We start from the raw sequence: 23,644 nt of genomic DNA, 5'->3' as shown, positions 1-23,644 counted from the left end.
GACTCATGGCAGCCCAGCTCCAGGTCAAGCTGTTGTTCACCATCTTAGCTATAGAGGGTGCAGCGTCACTGGCCCTAATGTGGGATCCGAACCGGGGCCCTGATGCTCAGAGGTGGCATCCCAAGCCAACCCTTAACCAATGCGCCACTCGGCCAGCCCTTGCACCAGCTTTTGTAATTTAATCGAAGAACATTTTGCAGTGAAATTATCAGGGCACTATATAGAAATATGAATACCTAAAATCTCTCAGCCACCAGAGGTCAATGACATCTTAAGAAAACTGAATCACAAATGAAACAAACTCAAGATATATAGCTGAATGTCTCTGAATTAAACCTGAAAAAACAGGCTCCTATTCTTCTCATCTCTTCTGACCATACCTATTGCTATAATATTTACTTCAGCATTTCACACTGTATACTGTAACCTGTTATCAGGTGTTTCACACACACACACGCATACACACACACACACAAATAATGAAAGTGTAAAATGATACTATCAATTTAGATAACAAATTTGCAGTTTTATAAAAACTTAAACATATATTTACCCTATGACCTGTCAAATCCACTCCTACAAATTCATCCAAAAGAAAGTATGAGTCCACAGAAAACTTGTGCAAGAATGCTCATAATAGCAGATTTAGTCATGATAGTCAAAGAATGGAAATACTCTGTGTGTTTCAAGGGGAGAATTAATAAACAAACAGATTTACAATGAAGTACTATTGAGAAACAGAAATGATTGAACTACTGAAATATACAAAATGACGGAATCTCAAAAATAGTATGTTAACTGAAAGAAAATAGATACAGAAAAGTGTATATGTATAATTTCATTTATATGAAAAAGTGAAGAATAATATACAATGGCAGAACACAGATTTATGGATTTATCAGGACTTGCAAAAATTGACTGGAAAGGAAAGAGAACTTTTTGCACGGATGAAATGTTTTATAGCTTGATAGGGAAGTGTGGATTACATAGATGTTTGCATGTGTCAAAGATAGACAAAATGTAAATGAGATTGGTACACTATACTTTCTAAAATAATACTTTCATAAAAACTATTTATAAAAATTTGATCAATAAGTTTGGAAAACACAGGTTAAACAAAATAAAATTTCTTTTACTATTTCTTTAATAGTACTAATGTGCACTATGAAATTCTAAGAGCTATAGTATGTAAACTTTTTACCATAGTCCATTTTAAGGACTGCCTTTAAAGACTAAGCTTCCTTATAACATAACACAAGAGGAAGATTTTATCATAGTGCACACAAAATATATGGAAAAAATGATATGTACCTGTGTGTGTTAGAGTATAATAATAGGAGAGAGACCAAATTAAGAAGACATCTATTTCCATGGCATAATGACACATATATCTTTGGTACCACCTGTTAATAAGATCAGGGAAAAAAATGGAAATTTTTACTAAGCCTGCAGGAAAGATTAGAGTAGACAGCTGAAAAGAATAGTAAAGGGAGATACCCAGGAGAGAAAAGAAAGAAAGAAAGAAAGAAAGAAAGAAAGAAAGAAAGAAAGAAAGAAAGAAAGAAAGAAAGAAAGAAAGAAAGAAAGAAAGAAAGAAAGAAACCAGGGTATTTTTTTTATTAGTTTCAAGTGTACAAAACAATGTAATAGTTATACATTTCACCCCTCAGAAACCAGGGTATTGAGACTTTGATTCAGAGACAAAGCAGTTATGTGGGAACAGTCAGGAGTTTTATTTTCAGCTCTATTGCAGACTTAGCCAGGGGCTCCTGGGCAATTCACACATGTAATTTATGACACTCTGGTTGGCTTAGTATATCTGACCTGAGAGTCTGTAATTGTCTGACTGGTGGCAGCTGTCACTGGAGTATAGTAAGCAAGGTTATTCCTCTGTGCTCTATGCTTTGGGGGACACCAAAACTTTAATAGAAAAATCTGCTAGTAAAGAAAATGAAATATTATTAGCCAATATCAACTGTTAACTGATCATTTTGTAAATACCGTTTATAGATTGTAATCCTCACTATAAAAATTCCCAGGTGTTTTAGAGCTTTTAGAGAACTGTAAAATACATTCCCAGGGCTGGAGGTGAGGAGTGGGGTAGGAATGATTCAGGTGGCAGCCTGATTGATAGTAAGAGTTAATGTAAGTGCATCTACATAACCACCATTACCAAAATAGCTGGGTAGGTAGGACTTTGAATCTTTCACATTAATCATTTATGCCACATATTTACATTCTACACATTTATATTCCCTTTCAAGAAAATGTTTATTGCTTATTATAAGTAGATATTATGCATATAAACAAACCTTATAATTATCTATCTTTTGTGCTGTGTGGAACATCATTCAGTTTTTCAATGATGTCTCCTACAATAAAGTGTGGACTTGTTCAGGGGATGATTAATCTTGGTAGTCATGTCTCCCATTCCATGCCCCAGGTACCTCCAGAATAGTTCCTCATGCTTACTCAACACACACCAAATGTATTATGGATAAAAGAATGGTATGAAGAAAAAAAAAAGTGGCAGGGTAGATGGATGAATGACACTATTTAACACAACATATAAACTAAATGAAATAATATTATGTAATAAACTTAAAAGTGGATGCCAGGACTTCTGGTTGTGGCTAAGTTGGAATAGCCCATTCCTTGTTACTCTTCCCTCATACAACTAAAAAATCCTGGACAGTATAATATAATAAGCAAAAATAGAAAGACTCCAAAGGTAAATGAAGAAGGTAGACAGGATAGAGACTGTAGGAATTGAAGAACAATATGGTGATGAAGGTGATGAGTTTCTTTTCTTTTTGCCTTTCATATATCTTGTATGGGCACTGGAGAAACCTACAGCTCAAAACTGCCAACTGTCACAGATAAGGAAAAAGCCCAAATAAAAGCCTATACTTTCTAACAAAAGGACCAGAAAAAGGATGACCTACAAGTACAGAACATCTTTTTAATAATACACATCCTAATTCAATCAAACACGAAAGGCAAAACTGCCCATCCCCTTGCAGAATCAGGGGGGCTGTTGTGGAGTTGAAGTTCTGGCCACATTCAACAATAGCAAGATGGAGCAAGTCAGCCTCCCATTTCCCCTCACCTGACTGTGTCAGTGGACCAAATTCGAAACATAATTCTACCCCCACTCAGCAGTAAAGAAATGAAACCAGATGGTGCAGGGGGTGCTAGTTGGCTTTCTGCTTCTCTCACCATGGTGCTAACACAGGGATATAATATGGTGAACTGAGCTTTTGCCACCCCACCCCCACTAGACCTTCACTCTACACACAAGCAGAATGACAACCTGAAAAAAGAAAGTATATATATGTGTGTATGTGTATATATATATATATATATATATATATATATATATATATACACACACATATAGATTATATATATATATATATATATATATATATATATATATAATCTAGGACCTCACAAAACAAAACCCAAAATGTCCCAGGTCAGAATCAAAAAGCTCTCTTCACACTAAGAACCAGGAAATTCTCAACTTGCATTAGAAAACTCAATCAACAGATACCAACACCAAAACAACACTGATGTTTAACTATCTGCAAAAGATTTAATGAAGCCATCATAGAAATGGTTTATTAACAGTTTCCACAATGCTTGAAGCAAATAAAAAAATAGAAAGTGTCAACAAAAATATAGAAGATATAAAGAAGAATCAAATGAAAATTTTAGAAATGAAAAATAGTAAAAATAAAGAGCTCAATAATGAGTTCAACAGCAGAATGGAAGGGACAGAAAAAAAGAATTCATAAACTCAAAGACAGAACAATAGAAATTATGCAACCTGAACAGATGAGAGATAATAGACTTAAAAAAAAAAGAACAGAGTCTTTGAAAGAAAGGAGAAAGAATGTGTGTCTTAAAAGTATTCAAATATCCTCATTTTGCTATGAGTCTAAAATTTCTCTAAAACAATTATCTTAGTTAAAAAAGTATTCAAAGAAATAATGGCTGATGAATTCAAACTTTGACAAAAACACATAAGTTTACAGATTCAAGAAGCTGAGCAAACTCCAAACAGGATAAACCCAAATAAGTCAATAGTTACACTACTGAAAATTAAAACAAAGAAAAGTTCTTAAAAGCACCAGAAAGAAATAATACATTCTCTAGAGAGGAACAATACTTTGAATGACAGCAAATTTCTCACCAGAAATCATGGCGGCCAGAAGAAAATAGCACATTTACATTGCTTAAAGAAAAGAACTGTGAACCCAGAATCCTGTAACCAGCAAAAATGCCCTTCAAAGAATGAAGATAAAATTGACATTTTCAGATGAAAGAAATCTAAGAGAATTTGACATCAGCAGGTCTGTCCTAAAACAATGTCTACAGGGAGTTCTTTGAGCAGAAATAAAATGATTAGGAAAGAAAATCATTCCTTATCACAGGTGAAGGTCAGAAAATTCTTCTCATCAATGGAATTATAATAGATATGTATGATATTGCGAGGGGAGTGAGGTGGCAGATTGGGGGAGGGAAGTTGTCACTTTGAAGGGTAAAAAGTATAACTATTGCACTGTGTGGTACACCTGAAACTAATTTTTAAAAAATAATAGTAAAATAAAAGTAAAATAAAGAAAATTTTTCTCTGGATAAACTAATTAATCCTAGAGAAAAAGTTATCTAACTTATCACACTTGAATACTGACACAAGAAAAAATGTCCTTCTGTTCCTCTGGATGCTGATGACTCCTAGTGCTATTAAGGGTCAGCTGTGACCATAATGGATGAAATAAAAATAGGAAGTGGACAGATGGGGTCAAAAATATAGGTCCATGATGATATTGTTGAGCCACTGCATGAACCAGACATAGAGTCAAAAACTTCAGGACTTCTTGTTACATAAGATTTTATACAGTCTTTTAAATTTTGTATCTCCTATGACACTTTGGGTTGCAAGTCACAGAAAACTAACTTGAAAGTAAAAAATAAATAACAAGGGTAATTGCAAAAACAAATGCAATCATCAGCCACCAATGAAGAAGAGAAAATTGATTTGGATAGTCCAGCAAAAAACATGAAATGCCAATAAAGAGGAGATGAGATTCAGGTAACAAGAGATTCAACACAGGCTATCATCAATGCAAATCCAGAAAGGCATAAAAAGGTGTCTGCTGAATAGGAGCAGGCCTAAAAAGTGAATGTCACTGAATAAGTAAGGCAGACAAAACTAGAGGCAATAAATGGTAAACAATGCTGATGGTCATTAAATAGAGATATTGAAGTATATGGGAAAATATTAATCACAGTTGCATTGTAAACAAGATACACGAAGACTAGGGTAGTCATTAATTTTAGAAAAATTAACTCATGTAAAAAAATTCATAGTTATTTTGAGTATTATTTGCACAGTCAAAATAATATAAAAGCTGACAATCAATAGATAATTCAATAATGTTACTATGCTAGAGAATAAGGGAGGACAAGCTGGATAGGCTGTAGTATAGCAGAGCCAATAAATGACTCATACATTAGTAGGACTCAATAGAACATGTCTATTATTTATAAATCCTATTGATTAGCTATGTAAAAAAAAACATTAGGAAGAGCATGAATAATTGAGAGTTTTTTGTTTTTTTTAAGATTTTATTGGGGAATCGGGGAAGGGGAACAGACAAGTTGCTGTCTTTTGGTTCTTCATTCTAGTTGTGGAGGACACTGCTTCAACGGCCCATATTAGTATTGTGATCATTGCACTCTTCCTGTGTGAGGCAGTCACTCGCCGGCATTTGGATGGCCACTCACGGCGACTCACAGCAGCTCATGAAAGCTCACGCCAGCTGCCAGCAAGTCCCACTGCAGCCTACATCGCCAGCGACTCACCGCAGCCCAGTTCCAGGTTGAGCTGTTGTTCACCATCTTAGCTGTAGAAGGCAGCGTCACTGGCCTTCATGTGGGAATAGAACTGGTGGCACTGCTGCTCAGAGTTCGTGCTCCCAAGCCAACTCTTAACCAACTGAGTCACTCGGCCAGCCCCAATTGAAGGATTTTTTAATCACCAGGCATACTTCTGCCTCAGGACCTTTTCATTTGTTGCCCAGAAACCTCTACCTTTAGATATCTTGACTAATTCACTGATTTCCAAAGGTAACAATAGTTACCCCTCATTGAAGCCTTCCCTGGACAATCTATCTAGTATTTCATCCCCTCCAAATATTTCATATTTTCTTTCCTGATCCATTATTTTTTTTCTGAGCACTTACCACCATTCAATGGTTAAATTATTATTCATGTATTTGTTTGTTGTCTTCTCCTCCACGAAAATGTACAGTCCACATTGGGAAGGACTTTTATGTGCCTGCTGACTGCTAACTCATAGCACTTAGAATAGTGTCTGGTACATAGTGGGCCCTCATTAGTCATTTGGTGAGCAAATAAATAAATTTATGTTGAACATCATTACCTGTGAGGAGCAAGATGAGAGCTGTGAAGAGGTAGGTAGTACAGGGTCCTGCTGGTTTTTTGGTTTTTTTTTTTTCATTGTAAACCATGTATTATGACTTCTTTATTTAAATGAGTATGTGTTCCCTCTCAATGAAAAATATATATTTTTTAATAAAAAGATGACGTAGGTCAAATAAAAGAAACAAAATTTCTAAAATGATATTGAGTCTGAAAAAAAATTGGGGGTAGTCCCTTGGAGGTTTTTGGAGGTATGACAATTTAACCTATTTTAATAACTGATTTGGATGCATAAAGTACAAAATAATGAGGAAATCAGAAAGATTAGCTGTTGGACCAGCTACTGAAGACAAGAGTGAATGCTTCATAGAAGAGTTACTGGACAAGAGATAAAGAGGCAGACAAAATGATGGACTTATCTTCTAATTCTATAAAAATCAGGCCTAAGAAAGAAAATTGGTTTAATTCTTTTTTCTTATAACAAAAATGTTTCATTGTATAACACCTAGAAAATAGAAATGGGCAAAAAAATAAATAAATAAATCACCCATAATCCTACTGCTCAGGAACACTTTTCATATATCTGTGAACATTCTTTCAGTTCTATTCTTACATGTGGATGAATGTGTGTGTATTTGTGTGTTTATGGGTCCTTGTGTATGTGGGTAAATTCCCTCGTATTTTCAAACTGGAACTTGTGATACAAACACATTCAAACAGCAAGGTTGAAACACCTTTCTTCTTTCCCCTAGAAAAATTGCCAGCATTTGTACTCTAATGACTTCCTAGCTACCATTGGCTCATGGTAGAGTAGAACTATTGACCTTGAGGTTAAAGTTTTCATGTTGCCCATTACTAATCTCCTGAGACAGCTTGTCCCCAGACAATGTTTCTCTTGGTCATGTTTTTGTGTCACTCCCTTCTCACAATGACACACTAAGAATCTATCACTGAGCATGGTGATGAAAGCTGATCCTTGAAAACCATACCTGCTTCTCAAAGTACACTTTTGAACTTTGCTTTTCTTGTAGAAATTTCAAGGTTGGTATAAACTGTCCTACAAAGAAAATTTCCCTTGCTGTTGATAAAGAACAGTTCAGATAAGAACAGATTTTTCCAGATAACAGTTTCCAAACACATAAAGAGCTCACAAAGTAAAGTCCTCCAAAACAGTAATCCATTTTTTCCCAATTAGCATTCTCTGTTTTTATAAATGATCAGGTAGTTATTCTCTCTCTCTCTCTCTCTCTCCCTCTCTCTCTTTCTCTCTCTCTCTTTTGGTTTCCTTCACTCTCTTCTATAGACCTGCAGAGAAGACCTGATCCCATCATGACATAGTCAGAATCAGTCACTCACTTCTAAGTTCATGCATAAATAAAGAAAACAAACAAAAAAAACCACTTAGTATTGGCACCAAATTTATACTTTTCTGCATTCATCCATCATAGATAAATGAAGTAGTTACTAAACTGAAGCCAGGAAAAAGGAAAATTTCCTGTGACATAACTGAGATTGAAATACATTAGTGGATTTCCATTGGTCTCAGAATAATATTAAACTATTGCTTCATATAAAATCTTTATATTACAAATGCCTATATTGGTCTCACAAAAAGTAAATTATTTTACTGCTGCAGGAAATTATGCACCTGTTTTTCTGCCATTTCAGTACAACCCTTAGTACATGGTAATATATAAAACTTTGAGTGCCAATTTAATTCTTTACTTGCAACTGAATTTCTTTGAATAGCTACTTAAAAAACAAAACAAAACAAAAACCTGATCCTCTAATTCCTTAAAATACCTACAGTTTAAAATCCAGTTAAATGTTAAACTTATTATTTGCTCAAAAAATACTCAATGCCAGCATTTTTGTTGTCCAAATTATTGGTATTTATCTGTTGCAATGACATTTTTTCTCTGTGTAGTTCTAATTGAATAAAAAATGCATATATTTGAAATCGACTGGAAATTTAATCTTAATAAAAGGGGGTGAAACCACTCTTCTGGTTTTCTAAGATAGTATTTCTTAGCATAAATTAGATCTAAATGCATTTGTTCACTTGTAATTATTAAATGATGAACCCTTTCCCCTTCTCCTGAAAAGCATGCCAAAACAAGAAAAATGAGAAACAGAAATAAAATTCCATCTTAAAAATAAACTACAATGTGTGAGAAACTATGCAGTGGAGGTAAATAAGTGTGAAAAGATGACCAGAGTGAATGATTTCAAGACCTCAAGCCATCAGTGCTTGAGATGGTACCCCAGGATCCATATCAGGAACTATAAAAATATTATGTGGGAACTGGTGTTAGGTTCTCCCATGGGCTCTGAAGTGGCTCTCAAAGCAACAAGGGAGGTGAGGCTGAAAGCCTGCTTCTCACACAGAGAAGAGATTTGCATATTCTGTTTGGGAAAAGCTTCTGAACCATGAGGATCCTTATAGCTGCAAATCCTGCAGGCAGAAGAGAAAGAAACAGCTCATGAAATGCATATAGCCCTATGTCATAAGGAACTTCCATGTGAACTGGGGAGGATCCCCACTATCTGGAAACCCTGTGCTGCTCACCTTTCCAATAACTATTCTGTAATTAAGCCATCTTGTTAAATTTTATCACATTCAGAGATGAGGAGTGATAAAAAATGAACCAGAAACCATTAGAAAATACAATACGGGAAAGAACAGGAAAAAATAAACCACAGAGGGAGAAAAATATTACTGTAAAATAGCATGCTTTTATTAATTTGAAAAATTTAACAAATCAAGAAAAGTCACAGTAGAAATTACAATAACTGCAGGTAGCAATGATGAGACAGGAAAACATAAACTATGAGCTAGCAGTTCTTGGTAGAAAAGAAAAAAAATCATAAGATAAATAAAGGCATCATTTATGTAGACATTAATGAACACACAGAATTCAGAAGAATAAGCAAAATAAAAATGCAAAGGTTTATAAAGAAAATGTGAGTTCTGGAAGACAGTCAAAGGAGATACTGCATGAATATAACTACCCCTAAAAAAGAAAATCAAATTTTAAAGAGAAAAAATATACTTAAAGATATAAATTTAGAAGTTTTCTAAAAATAAAAGAGTTGAATTTACAAATTGAAAAAGCATATCATGTTTCAGAAAAGATTATTTTATGTAGAATGATGTCAGTCAACATGAATCTTAGTAAAATTACTGGACTTCAAAGATAAGTAAAAAGTAAAGAATCCTTTAGCATCTATGCAAAAAACAAAAACAAAACCAAAAAAACACACAAAAAAACCCAAACAAAAACTTGAATCACCCAAAGGAAAAAATTCAGATTGTCCTTAGACTGTCAGCAACATTATTCAACACCAGGATTCAGTGGAACAATATCCAGATTCCCTAGGAGGCAAAAAACATTAAGATATAAGAATATTATGTGTAACAAACTGTTGGACTCTTGGGCCAACAGTGTTCTTGTGCCAACCACAGTCCCTGGAAAATAGTAAACAGATGAATAAATGAATGAGCTTGGTGTTAGCATACTAGTTTGACTCTGCATTGGACATCCACGAGGGCGTCTGGTTAATGTAGAGATAAGAAAGTAGATCCCAGTAGGAAAGAGGCTACATTTGTGAATCATGATAAATTACATAAAACTGTAAGACAGGAAGGAGATATGAAGCTTGAGAAAAACAACAGCTTTTAAGAACACTCTGTTCAGGACTAAACTCCATTAGAATAAGAACTCAAATGAGAGTAAAATGATAATTACTATTTGCCAGGCACTGTCATAAGTCCTTTACATGAATCAACTAATTTAATTCTCACAAGCCCCATGTAAGTAGGCATTATTAGTAGTTTTGCATCCATTTTATAGATGAAAAATCTGAGGCACAAATTTTTTATGTAACTTGCCCAGAGTCACATAGTAGTTGAACCCAGTCTGGCTCCACACGTGTTGTTGCTTCAATTAAGAAGAAGGGGGACCATCAGAAGAACACAATAGAGGGAAAGGCAGTAGAGTTTCAAGGCAATCACATTGACGACCATGTCAGATACCACAGAGAGGTCGAATGCTATGTGGGGCAATTAGGTAGGCTTTTGTGACATTCGAGAAAACAATCTCATCAAGTGTTCAAGGCAGAAGTCAGACTAGGGTTAAAATAGTAAGTGTAGGCAAGAAAAATGACACAATGAGTGTAGACAAATATTTAGTCACATTTGATAGGAAAGTAAGACATGTGTATCTCCTAAAACTTTCTGGATTTTTTGTCGTTTCCCTGTAAGAGAAGTCTAAACTTGAGACCATTACTTTAATCTCATTCGAGAACCACATCTCAGTAATGTACATGTATGAGGCACTTAAATTTTATCTCCCTGTCTTAACAGTTGTTATGTTGACTTACAGACCACACAGTTTACAGGAGAGAACTACAAAATGGATCACTGGCACACATGCCACAGAGAACAGTAGACAATATTAACAGCTCTCTGCTTTTACCTAAATTCATCTTGCTATTAAGGAAACCTATTTGCAGGACTATTTTGCATCTTTGTTTAAAGCTTTGGTGATTTTGTTCTTGTTGGTGTTATAGTTCATGATATTGTTTACGTAGAATAGTGATCTCAGTTACTAAGTAACTAAAAATCTACTTTTGAAAACTAGCATGCAATGTATGTAACAAGCTGCAGAACAATGAACAGTGTGTTTTTACCTAAATAAGAAAAGGCGTTTTGAACTCAGTTACCTCCTCTTTGGTTACCTAGTGATATTGCCCAGTAACAGTCTGTTTTCCCAAGCTGAGTCAAATAAAGAAGGCCTGCATATGCTGCAGATTTTAAAATTGCAGATTTACACTGCAGAATAGACCTCTCGAGGCTTGAGGTCACACATAAATAGTTATGACACACTCAGTGTGTTTGGGTACACCTCTCTGAGAGTACAAAGGGAGCTTCTTTTTTAAAATCACAAAAATATTCAGCAAGCTGTTGCAGCATTTTCCTGACTAGTTTCAAGGTAATTTCTCTTTCCTTTGATGGAGACAGCCAGCTACTTTCCCCCAGCCTTCTATCCTTCTTATAAAGCCTCTTATAGTATCCAGGAATTGACAAAGGAAAGGTTTTGTGTTTATGCTATCACAAAACAGTCTGTCACTGCTCAGAAGCAGCAGAAAAAATATATATAAAGCATTATGTATCAAATAAGGCCATCCTACAGTTGGCAGGAGAGAAATGTGTGAACAGACACAAAAAAGACTGTGTTACTTCTGCTAGCACTATAAGAGATGTGGATCCTTGCAGAATCGACCAATAAGTGAAGACCTCACACCATACAAACTGGTAGCAGAGGTTCTAAATTGAAAAGGAAAAAGCTCATGTTGACTTTAGGCTCTTAATAGTGTGGTCTTCACACAGGCAGTGCACGCTAAATAAATAGTTAAGACAGATGATATAGATAGATAGATAGATGATAGATTAGATAGATAGATAGATAGATAGATAGATAGATAGATAGGTAGATGATAGATACATAGATTCCTTGTTTTGAGTTTTTTACAAGAGCTATCATATTGGGTTGTTGGAAAAGTCATGATATATTTTGGCCGGTTTTCAAAGGTCATTTATTTATATAAAGAACAAAGATCAATTAATGATATATTGCCCATTTTGTTCGATAGCCTTTGCCATCTTTCAGCGAGCTTCAGAATTCCTTGTTCATAGAAAGACCTGTCTTTATTCTCAAAAAACTAAACAAGGTGCTGATTTACAGCCTCATTTGAATTAAAAGTTATACCACACAAGGAATTTTGAAGAGAGCGAAACAAGTGGAAGTCTGACGGCGCAAGGTCAGGTGACTATGGTGGGTGTGGCAACATGTCTTATCCAGGCTCCAATAATTTTTGACGGGTGATCAGACTTGTTTGTGGTCTCGCGTTGTCGTGATGGAACACAACTGCCTTACAATTAACAAGCTCTGGACGTTTCTGGATGATAGAGTTGTTCAAACTGTCCAACTGCCGACAGTACACATTTGAATTGATTGTTTGGTTCCTTGATAGGGGCTTGAAAAACACAACACCTTTAAAATCCCACCACACTAAGAGCATAACCTTCCTCTGATGAATATCTGCTTTCGATGTCATCTGAGGCGAATCATCACATCGAAACCAAGACCGTTTGTGCACCACATTGTTGTAAACAATACACTTCTCATCACCAGTTCTCAGCCACTTCAAAAAAGATTGTTTTCCTTACATTTAATGAGCATATTACAGGTGTTTATATGAGCCATCCCATGAACTTCTTTGAGTTCATGCGGAACCCAAATATTGAGCTTGCTTACGTATCCCAGCTTTTTCAGGTGGTCGTGAACACTTGAATGATGGATGTCCAATGTTTTTGCAGTCTCTTGTGTAGTGTAACGTGGTTTGACTCAATCAATGTCTTTATTTTGTTGTCATCTGAGGAGCGTCATTTAGATCAAAATCACCAGCACAGAATTTCATGAACCATCATTGGCACTTACATTCTTGTAGAGCATTGTCATTGTAAACTTTATGAAAATTTTCACAAGCTTAACACATGTTCTCTCCTTTATGGAAGCAAAACAGCAAAATATGGCAAAAATGCACAGTTTGGTCTTACACCTTCAACTTGTAAAATTTCCAAAACTTAACCAAATCGCTCAATTTTTTTTAGAATGAAGCTAGAACTGTCAGCTGTCAAACGACATAGCAATAACATAGATGCGAATGACTCTAGTACTTCCAAAAAATGAACCAGTACTGTCTGTTGCAAACATGCATCATGACATTTTCAACAACCCAATAGCTGACTAGAATTTCTGCAAAGTTCGAATCCAGTCTTAAGCATCTCTCTTTTTTTAGTCACCAGCATTTCACACAGTTTGGCACATAATATGTACCCAATAAATAAATGAGAACTAAGCATTTCTCAACTCCCTCTACTACTATATACACACTTAGTGTTAGTTTTCTTTTAATTGAACCAAAAGTAATACCTTTTTTGTGATCATGACTGACATAGTCTTCAGAGAATCCCCAAATTTGTTAGAAGATATACATTTATAATTTGCTACCTATTAGGACCTTATAAATATAGGCTCTACCTCCTTTTTCTAGCTACTGGCCACTGTCCCTTATAGTCATTCTGTCCACTCCCGTCTGTACTCCCTCCCCCAAATGTACAGAATCTCAAGCATCTGTTTGACCCTCTCATCCTTAAGTCACCACTGTTAGTTTCTGCAAGGCTCTCTCCTCTGTCTCTCAAGCTGGAAAAACCAGTCAAATCAGGGTCTAGCTCAGCTGAGAAGGGCACAGCTGGGGCAAATCCTGGAGAGCAGACTTCAATTAACATCTGTTTATTTGCGATCATGGTTATTCTCTCACCATTACAGGGATTCATTAGGGTTGTTGTAAGTACTACTTGGGAAGATGGATTTAAGCCTAAAGATATAGAGTTTAATGTGGGCCTAATAGTACCAGAATCTGCCTGTCAACTATACATGTAACAAAATCACCACAGCAGGTTGACAGCAACACCAGCCTAGCAAAAAATCAAGGATTCTCTACTTTTTTTGTTTGTAGTGATTGACTTGTTGGTTGGTTCCCATATAGTTCCTTTCCTAGCAGCCCTAAACTCAGAGATTGGAACTACATCATAAGATGGTGATGTCATTGCACGTTTGTATATCATATTATAATTTTTTCTGATGTGTTATATTATTTGAACTCGGTATCATACAGAATAATGTTATTAAATTGTTTCCTTCTATAGAAAAAAATCAGAATTATATCTGGCAGAATTTATAATATTTCTTTATATTTAAATATTTAAAAATCTTTCTTTAGATCTACAGAATTTGATAGCTATTGTTGGAGGCAAATGATCCTTTAAAAAAAATAAATAAATGACTAAGGGTGATTAATCACCAATTAAGGACAAAATATAAAAAGATCGATGACCTCAGTGGCAACGTATAAAGAGACTCCCATCTCTTCCAGCTAAAGAGCTTTTTGGGCCTTCAACGTGGTTGCTACTTCTAGCTCATCCACTTCGATTAACATGATGTCATTGATGTAGTGGTTACATGTGAAATGTTTTCATAGTCCTCTTAAACCTAAGGCTATACTCCCTCCCAGTTATCTCACACTCCGTGGACTAAGAGCCCAAAAGGCAAGCATGAGGAATCAACATTTTCACAGATTTAACTGGCTTTAATCTTACGGAACAGTTGGGTATGTTGTTATATACATGGGGCAGTGAATAACATATTTGGTACCAAGTCATCTTGTACAAATTACTTAACCTCTATGACTTAATTTTCTCATCTGTAAAATGGAGATAGTAATAGTAATAATAACAGCCACTATGAGAATTAAATACATAATATATGTAAAGAATTTAGAGCTATGTTTTTTTTTAAGATTTTATTGGGGAATTGGGAGAGGAGAACAGTGCTGGGGAATCAGGGGAAGGAGAACAGACAAGTTGCTGTCCTTTTGTTCTTCAGTCTAGTTGTGGAGGACATTGCTTCACTGGCCCATGTTGCCATTATCATTGCGCTCTTCCCAGCTGAGGCAGATCAGTCACCGACCAGCCTCTGGACGGCTGCTCACGGTGGCTCTTGGCAACTCACACTGGTTGCCAGCCACACACGGTAGTTTATGGCAGCCCAATGCAGCAGGGGCTGTAGCCTACACCATCACCAGCGACTCATGGCAGCCCAGCTCCAGGTTGAGCTGTTGTCCACCGGCTTAGTTGTAGAGGGAACAGTATCACTGGCCCTCATGTGGAATTCAAACTGGGGCCCTGCTGCTCAGAGCTGGCATCCCAAACCAGCTCTTAACCAACATGCCACTTGGTAGGCCCTAGAGCTATTTTTGATATATAATCTTATATACAAGTACTATATAATATTAGCTATTGTAGTTTCTATGAATTATACCCAAAATTCACTGCTCAAAAATTTTAAATTATATTATACTTTTATTTCATTAGTACCTTGTCACATTTTTATATCTTTATTTATTATTATTATTATTATTATTATTATTATTATTATTTTTACATTTTGTTGCTGTAGAATTTATTTTCACCTTATGGATCTGTGCAACTAAAATATGACTTTCAAATATAATTATTTATTGCTAGGCACTGTGCCACAATTCAGTTGAGCACCACCCCTTTACTGGTGGATACTGGCCATGGTTGTCTTCTGCTTAGCTAAACTTTTCTAAACATTGTTGATGGAAAACACAAGGATCAGAAGGATTCTTTCCTAGATTTTCTCATTAGGAACCTCCAAAATACAAAGTATACCTTGACCTTGCTAATCATGGTGAGAATTTTCTATCTTATGACTATGCAATTCTTCACATACCATATATATCTGAAATCTGCATCAGATAGTTTATAGTATCGATAGCATACATGTTAAGCAAACACTATTTCTATTGTAGATCAGTAGATCTCAAATGGGAGACCAGGAGTGTATAAGAATCATAAGGAAATTTTACTAAGCTTTAACATCTTTTCTCCAGCCTCACTCTATTTTATATAATAGCCATTCTCACATCGGGGCAGGCAAGAATGTTGGAGATGGGCAATTAAAAAATCTCCCAGGCAATTCTAACCATTCCTCACTACCAACACCCACTCCTCATTGCCCACACCCACTACTCAGTCCTCTGATGAAAAACCCTGGCCCTGATCCTTTTTGTCCTTTTATCCCTAATTTTATTCCCAGGGAAGTTATTCAAACTTTTTAAAGCTACTGCCTCTGTAGAGTTCATTTTACATATTTCTTGAAATTTTTCTTTCCGTATTAGAGGCAATATGATCTTCTCATTATCTACTATGTTTGAAATTGGGCTATTTCTCAAGACCTTGACTCTGAACTTTCCATTTTATTATCCCTGGGAGGTCCTTTCCTGACAAAAACTTACTTGCTTTTTTTTCTATCCCTTGATAGAACTTTATTCAAAAAGGCATTGGAATATATATATATATATATATATATATATATATATAGTTGACCATTGGTCTGTCATTTTTATGTATTCTTTGAAGACAGAGAGAGCTCTGCCTTATTGAATCATGTGTCTCCTGAATCTACTCTAATGCCTGAAACATAACAAAAGCTTACTATATACTTTTCCATTTTCTGTGGAGTCAACATAATAGGATGTGGTAATTCTTGCCTTTTTCTGTGTATAAAAATCATCGGGGAATTTGAAAAAGTAAATTTCTAGCCTCTTACAGAAGAGAATTTTATTGACTGGATCAGGGAAGGAGTTAAGCAACCTGCTTTATCAGTAGTATTTCCAGGTGATTCTAATAATGATACGGTCATTAGACTAGTTGAAGAAAAAAGAGCCTAGAGTCTAGTCCATAACTTTGCAGGTCAGGAAACTTGATTTTGCCAGTGAATCCTAAGGTGATCAGGATCAAGCAACTATTGGGTTGTCAGAAAAGTCATGACATATTTTTTCTATGTTTTTCGTTGCAAAAATGCATCATGACTTCTCCTACAACCCAATAATTCACAATAAACTTGATCATGATGACAATATATTAATTTAAAATGAAAAATAGAACTATAGAAAGACTAATCAGCTGGTCAAGTTAATTTTCTCCTCCAGGGAAGTTAACATGAAATATGAAATTATAACCAGAAAATTGCTTTGTGAGCCAAGCTAGTTTTAAGGGTGTGTTCTAATAAATGGCCTATTTGAACTTGCTTTTATAAATAAGAAAGGGATATCACATAATATGGCTTTAATTATTTTTTATAATGTTCCTTTAAGCAAAGTAATATAAAGTTTAAAGTTCCTTTAAGCAAAAAGTTCTAATTTTACTGCAGAATTTGGTAGTTTGTTGCTATCGGATTGCACTATATGGGAGGGGTACTGTACATTTTCACTTGGCAGATAAAGGCATGTATCGAGCCCCTGCACACCCATACTAAAAACACATACCAAAGTTCAGAAAAGATGAAACAGTATGCCTTTACACATTGCAGGGCCAAATTTAGAAATATAGAAAAGAGACTGTCTTAGCACCATCATTATCAAGAGCTAAAGGGGTAATTCTAGGCAAATATCCACTGGCAACTGATCAAAAAAATGCATTAAGTTTCTGTCTATGAACCAAATAAGAAACTTGCAAGAGAATTACCCCCAAAAGTGGCAGAATATATCCATAAAAAACAAAGAAAGAAAACTGATTTGGGTAAAAAGAAAAATCTACAATAGTAAAAAAACTAGGGGGAGGCCCAAAGAAGGTAGCTTTATTCCCCAGAAGGGCCACATAAATAAGCTTCTAGAAAACCTTTTTTATTCTCTCCTCCCCTCCACCAAAAAAAAAGCAGTTTAAAATAAATGTATGAAGCGAAAAGCGCTAACATTTCAAGTTCTGCTTATTGATATTTCAATGAATTTTCATGAGCAAAATATGTTAAATAGGCAAATCTTCGTGATATCTACTTGACATTAGAGTTCAATTTCCAGAAGATAAGGGCAAACAGCAATTCCATGCTATAGAATCACTAGGATACAATAGCCACTGAGAAAAATTATGTGTGCAGTAGTTTTTTGTAACATGTCTCTCTAACATCAGAGACTGAAATATTAGGAAATTTGGAGATGGAAAAAAAGAAAACATTAAAATGAGAAAAGATTTCATTTGCACAAAAGCCACTAATGCACATAAACAAGAACCTTTAAAATGTCATCCTGGTAGATTTTAACATTCAGGATATATTATTCACTTTAAAAATACTGAACAACTGGAGGATCTGCTGCTTAAAGAATTGAGAGATTTATATATATATATATATATATATATATATATATATATATATATACACACACACACACACACACACACACACACAGAGGGTGCCAAAAAATGTATACATATTTTAAGAAATAAAAAAACTGTACTAAAATTGTAATACTCAATATACACCAATAACAAAAGATGAATACAAGTCACATTTGACTTCTGCAATTACAGGAAGTGCTCAAAGTGGCACCATCACTTTGTACCATCAGGGTAATTTTAATACAGTTTTTTTCCTTCCTTAAAATGTGTATCCATTTTTGGCACCTTCTGTATATATGTGTATATCTATCTATCTATATCTATTATATTTATATCTATATTTTAGAAAACTTTGTGAAGATGTGTCAACAGGTGTTTAAGCTAAAAAGATAATTGCAGGAGTGTTGTCAAGAAATTAATCAGCCAGATTTTGACAAAATGCTTTGAAGATGAAACATAGCTGCACAACATTGGTCCATAGAACATGGCAGGCAGTTTTCATCACATTAATTATTTGTATATGTCTCTGCAAGGTCCTAGAGAAAAGTTTTTGACTTCAAGTGACACAATTAGTGAATATATATCGTGTTGCAAAATAAAATTTCCTTTGATGTGTGGGCCAGACAGTAAGGAAAGAGATTAACAAGTTCCAAGTCTTATTGAAAACCCTTGAAAGTATGGCAGAGCCCTACTGAAAAAGTCTTTATGTATGGCTGGATAAAGGAACCTTTCCCTGAATATTCTTCTCAGCCTAAGAACATGAATTTGAGAAACAAGTAAGAACTTTGTGAGCTACATCCGATTATACACTAAAGAAAAAGTTGACTTATCTCTTCTAGACAAGTTCTGGATTTCTGAAAAAACAAACAAAAAAACCACCCTGCCATTACAAGAATGCAATAAACATTTTGCTATAACTTTTCAGTTTCTTACTTTTCAGTTTAAGCTTTTTCTTGTTGATCAAGAATCAAAAACACAGGTAGAAATTGTCCCATTTTAGTTGAAAATGTAATGTGTATGTCCTTATATTAGTTTCAATCATAAATTAAGTATTTGTGCAGCAAAAACACAAAACAAAAGAAAGAAAAAAACCACAGGGTTTACATTAGAGAGGTAAAATTTTATTTTATTTTTAATTTTCAAATATTACACTTTTATGATATATAGATACATAAATAAGATCAAGTAATCAACTCGTGCATAATTTTGTTATTTCTAACCCTTTATCTGAGTCTTACCATGTCACTTATTAGAAAAATGAAGTTTCAAAATTTATATAAAATGTGTGCCATATGCCATAGTTTTACTTATAGTGCTTTGGATTATAGTTTTATAGTTTTAGTATTTATATTGTCAATAGATATTCATATTGCAAATAACATTAATTAAGTCACCTTGCAGCCTTCATTTAAATTAAATCTACCAAACCTATATTTAGAAGACATAAATATGTTTTGGCTTGAGCCAGTTGTTTAACAGAAATTGGTTATGTATACCTTATGAGTGTTTTAGCCTTATGAAATGGAAAAAAAAAAGATTAATTTCATGAAAGGTAGGATAAATAACTACCTTTTTTTGTTTTTGTTATTTCAAAAAAGTTTGGCTAAAAGTTTCTTTCATTTTTAAACATAGAAAAACTATTACATATACCCTACTCATTAGCAACCCACTTTAAGGAAACACACAATGAAATTTTAGGTTAATGTGGACAAGGTTTTTTAAAAATCAAATAAACTTTTTATTAAAGAGAAGAAAAATCAAAGTTTCTTTTGCCTGCAATATTGCTTGAATTAGCATTTATCAGTTTTGCGGAGAAGGGAAACTATACAAAAAGAAACAGCTAATAAGTTGCTTATAATAATATAACCACATTAAAATACCATTTGATTCAATAGAGCACTGATATTTATTATTAAATTATTAGATCTATAGTGTACTGATCATGCCAATATACTCTAAAATATAGATATAATAGATTTACAGAGGACTTTCCTGAGACCTGAACATCATTTTGAGTATGCTTCCAGGGTAAAAGGTTAGGAAAGACCATCCTAGAGTGATGAGTTGAAAAATAGGACCATGGTATTATTTTATACTGGAAGTTAAGGTATAATAGTATGTTGTTCCCTGATGCCAAACAAATTTAACACTGATACTTGATGAACGCCTTCAAAACGGTTGCTACTGCAGATTACTCAGCTCAACTATGGCAAGTATCAACTCGAGAACATCCAAACCTGTAGAGAATTTATGAAAATCTATTTGAGCCAAACAGAGGATATGCCTGGAAGCAAGATCTCAGCAGACTGAGAAAAGTACTTCCCAGAATGGCAGTTTGCAGCTTCTTTCATGCATTTGGAATTAAGGAGGCAACTTAAGGAAGATTGTGTGAATGTGGAAGAAAACAAGACAGAGATTGGATTACAAGATAGTTAACAAGATGATGTGCTCTCTTGATGGTGGTTATGCTTCTGAAAAGAGGCATTTCAAAGGATTGTTAACCTAGCTGCACAGAAATCGTGAACAGAGCTTGCTTAAGGCAAAGATAAACCCTTTACTAAAGAAGTTATATGCCTGGGGCGTGACTGCTCACCTTGACTTGTCTAGGTGGAATTTATGATCAGATTACCCTGTGAGGTTACTTTCCATAGAACCCCTTTTTCGTCTACATAAGAAATACCAGATGGGGCCGGCCGAGTGACTCAGTTGGTTAAGAGCTCGCTCAAGAGTGTGAGCTCTGAGCAATAGTGGTTTGATGCCCGGCCCGAGCTGAGCTGCTGCTGAGCTGCCAACAGGTGGCAGGATGGCACAGCTAAAAAAAAAAAAAAAAGAAAAAAGAAAAAGAACTCTATTGTGATGGGTTTATAACAATGACAACAATAAAAAGAACCTATGCTGCTAAGCTAAATAGGCAATGTAGTAGGCCTCAATTTGTGTTTTAGAAAAAGGACATGTACACATCCATATTAGTATATCCATGAAATATTCCTAGGAAGGCACCTAGTTCAATGTTTACCTAAAGGGAGGGAGTCTGAGGGCTTAGGACCCAAAAAGATCTGCTTTCCATTTTTGTATCTCTAATGTTGAGTGTCTTTCATGAGTGTGTATTTTCCCTCACCAAATCCAGTTAATAATAATAATAATAAGTCTCTCTGGTTAATAGGTAAACCTTTGGGCCCCCCACTCCTAGCTTACGATGAAGAAGACATCACTGTGACCAGTTGGGGTCAGGGGTGAACAAGGAATCCTTGGATGAGGGGTTAAGGAGGAGAGACATTGAGCGCGATAGGGGAGAACACTTAGGAGTTGGAAAAATACTATAGGTTGTACAACATGCCCCTTTTCTCCTAATCCCCTCCAATCCTTGGGAAAGTTTATTCTGAATGTGACTGGATTTCTTATAAAACCTGAAAAAGATTTTACATGGGATCATGCAATGGAGGAAGTTGGGAAAGAGTGGAAGAAGCAAAGGTAATATTTTGGTTGTCTTAATCAAATTATCAAGACTCATATCTATAGAGATACAAAAGCCAAAAGGAAGGATGGGAAAAAAGGAGAGGAGGGTAGGAGGGAAAAGGAAAACATTAAATGATTTGAAAGAAACCCCGATCCAGGCATGATGAATAATGACAGAAAGGGGATGCAGAACTGGCTGGTAAAGTGGATCACACACGCAATGTGGGGTGGACTGGTTGTAATGGACATTCCCTGGAGAAGAATAGTAAGGGAGTAATAGAGATCCTGTTAGATTATCGGAAGTATATTCTTATTTGCATGAAAAAGTTCAGAAATTTTAGCTCTTTTATCTTCAAAGAGCTAAGAAGTTCTTCTTTAGATCAGGGACAAGGCAGAGAAAGAAAGCAGTAAGCAAGGAAATGAAGCTAGAAATCATTATTAAAATGCAAACTGATGTATAAAGAAGTTTAAATAAAGTGACACAGTACATGTAATGAGCAGGAGTATTTCCAGCACTGTTGGTAATAACTGTTACCGAATGACTAAGCATGTGCAGGGCTAAAGAAGTGTTGTAAAGTGAACAAGGGAAAGGTGAAAATGGACATCCAAAGCCCCAAGACCAATGATTTGGGAGAATAAGCTTATTTCTCCTATCTTTAGTGGTGGTATTAAGAGTTACCCAATTATGCAACAAGAGAAGACTCTGTTTGGGTTTTGCCTGGCCCTGTTTCACTTTATACTTTACTATATACCTGTGTAGAGACAACTTTTGTCTTTTCTTTCTCTGTGGACACACAGCCACCTTGAATATAGTAGATACCTGAGAAATACTGAAATGAAGGAAGAGAAGGAAAAAACGACCCAATTAGTTCTTGTTTCTGCTTCTTAATTTGTTCAGAAACAAAAAATATTGCAATATAAAGTGTGGTTTAAAATGCATTTCACATTATATTCCAGCTGGTCATGTCTATTCCATGCCTGTTTTTAAGGTAGTAATCACATAGTCATAAGGTAAGAATAAAGACTAAAACTCATTAATTTCCATGTGAAAAAAAAGTCTTACTCGTGAAATGTCCAACAATAATATATTGAATTAAGCACACCCTTATGATGAGACTTGGCTTTACTTGGCTATTTCCTTTTCCATATATACTCCCATTTCTCTACTACAACATGGTCACGTGAGTTTTGGGAGTTAACAGCTTTCCAAAATAGCAAAGTATCTTATTGGTATTTTATACTCAGCTCCATTTTCTTAATTACTTCTATGTTTGTAACTTCAGAACTCTCATAGCTCCTACATTGACTTATATCTGATGACAAATGCTAGTCTTTCACTGTAAAAACATCTCTAAACCTGGCAGTATAAGCCGCAGTGGACTAGAGAGTGTCTTCTCTGATTTTGTTTTGTCACTTCATTCTGTGAAACTCAGTTTCTCTGTCTGTCATCACTCAAATTTGCCTAATGTATACTTGCTAAGTTTCCCTGGCAATCACTTTCTCTGAAGGACCAGGCCAGATCCTTTAATCTTCCTGAAAGCTTGCTTTTCCTCAGTCATAATTAAATGATAATTTTAAAACCCTACATGATCCCAGTTAAGAAGGCGTGGGTAATAAAATTAATTATTATTTTTGTTTCTGATATCTGAACTTCCTGCTGAACTGCTTATAAATTAATCTAACTTAAAAAGAAAAATTTATCTTTTTGTAGATAAATTTATAAAATATAGTAATCTAGAACAGAAAAAGTTTTTGAGGATAATCACACCTTTCTTACTTGTTTCTGAAGTTTCGTGAAGAAACTCTTACTATTTTGATAGAAGACATAATTTCAGATGAGTGACCTAGATCTCACTTTTTGTAGTTTTGACCTAGTGGTTCTGGGTTGTTCTGAAGAGTATTGGAGCAAGG

This window comes from Hipposideros armiger, unplaced genomic scaffold, assembly GCF_001890085.2.
Source record: "Hipposideros armiger isolate ML-2016 unplaced genomic scaffold, ASM189008v1 scaffold_837, whole genome shotgun sequence".
Classification (NCBI taxonomy): domain Eukaryota; kingdom Metazoa; phylum Chordata; class Mammalia; order Chiroptera; family Hipposideridae; genus Hipposideros; species Hipposideros armiger.
The sequence above is the reverse complement of the archived record's forward strand: the minus strand, read 5'-3'. Positions refer to the sequence as shown.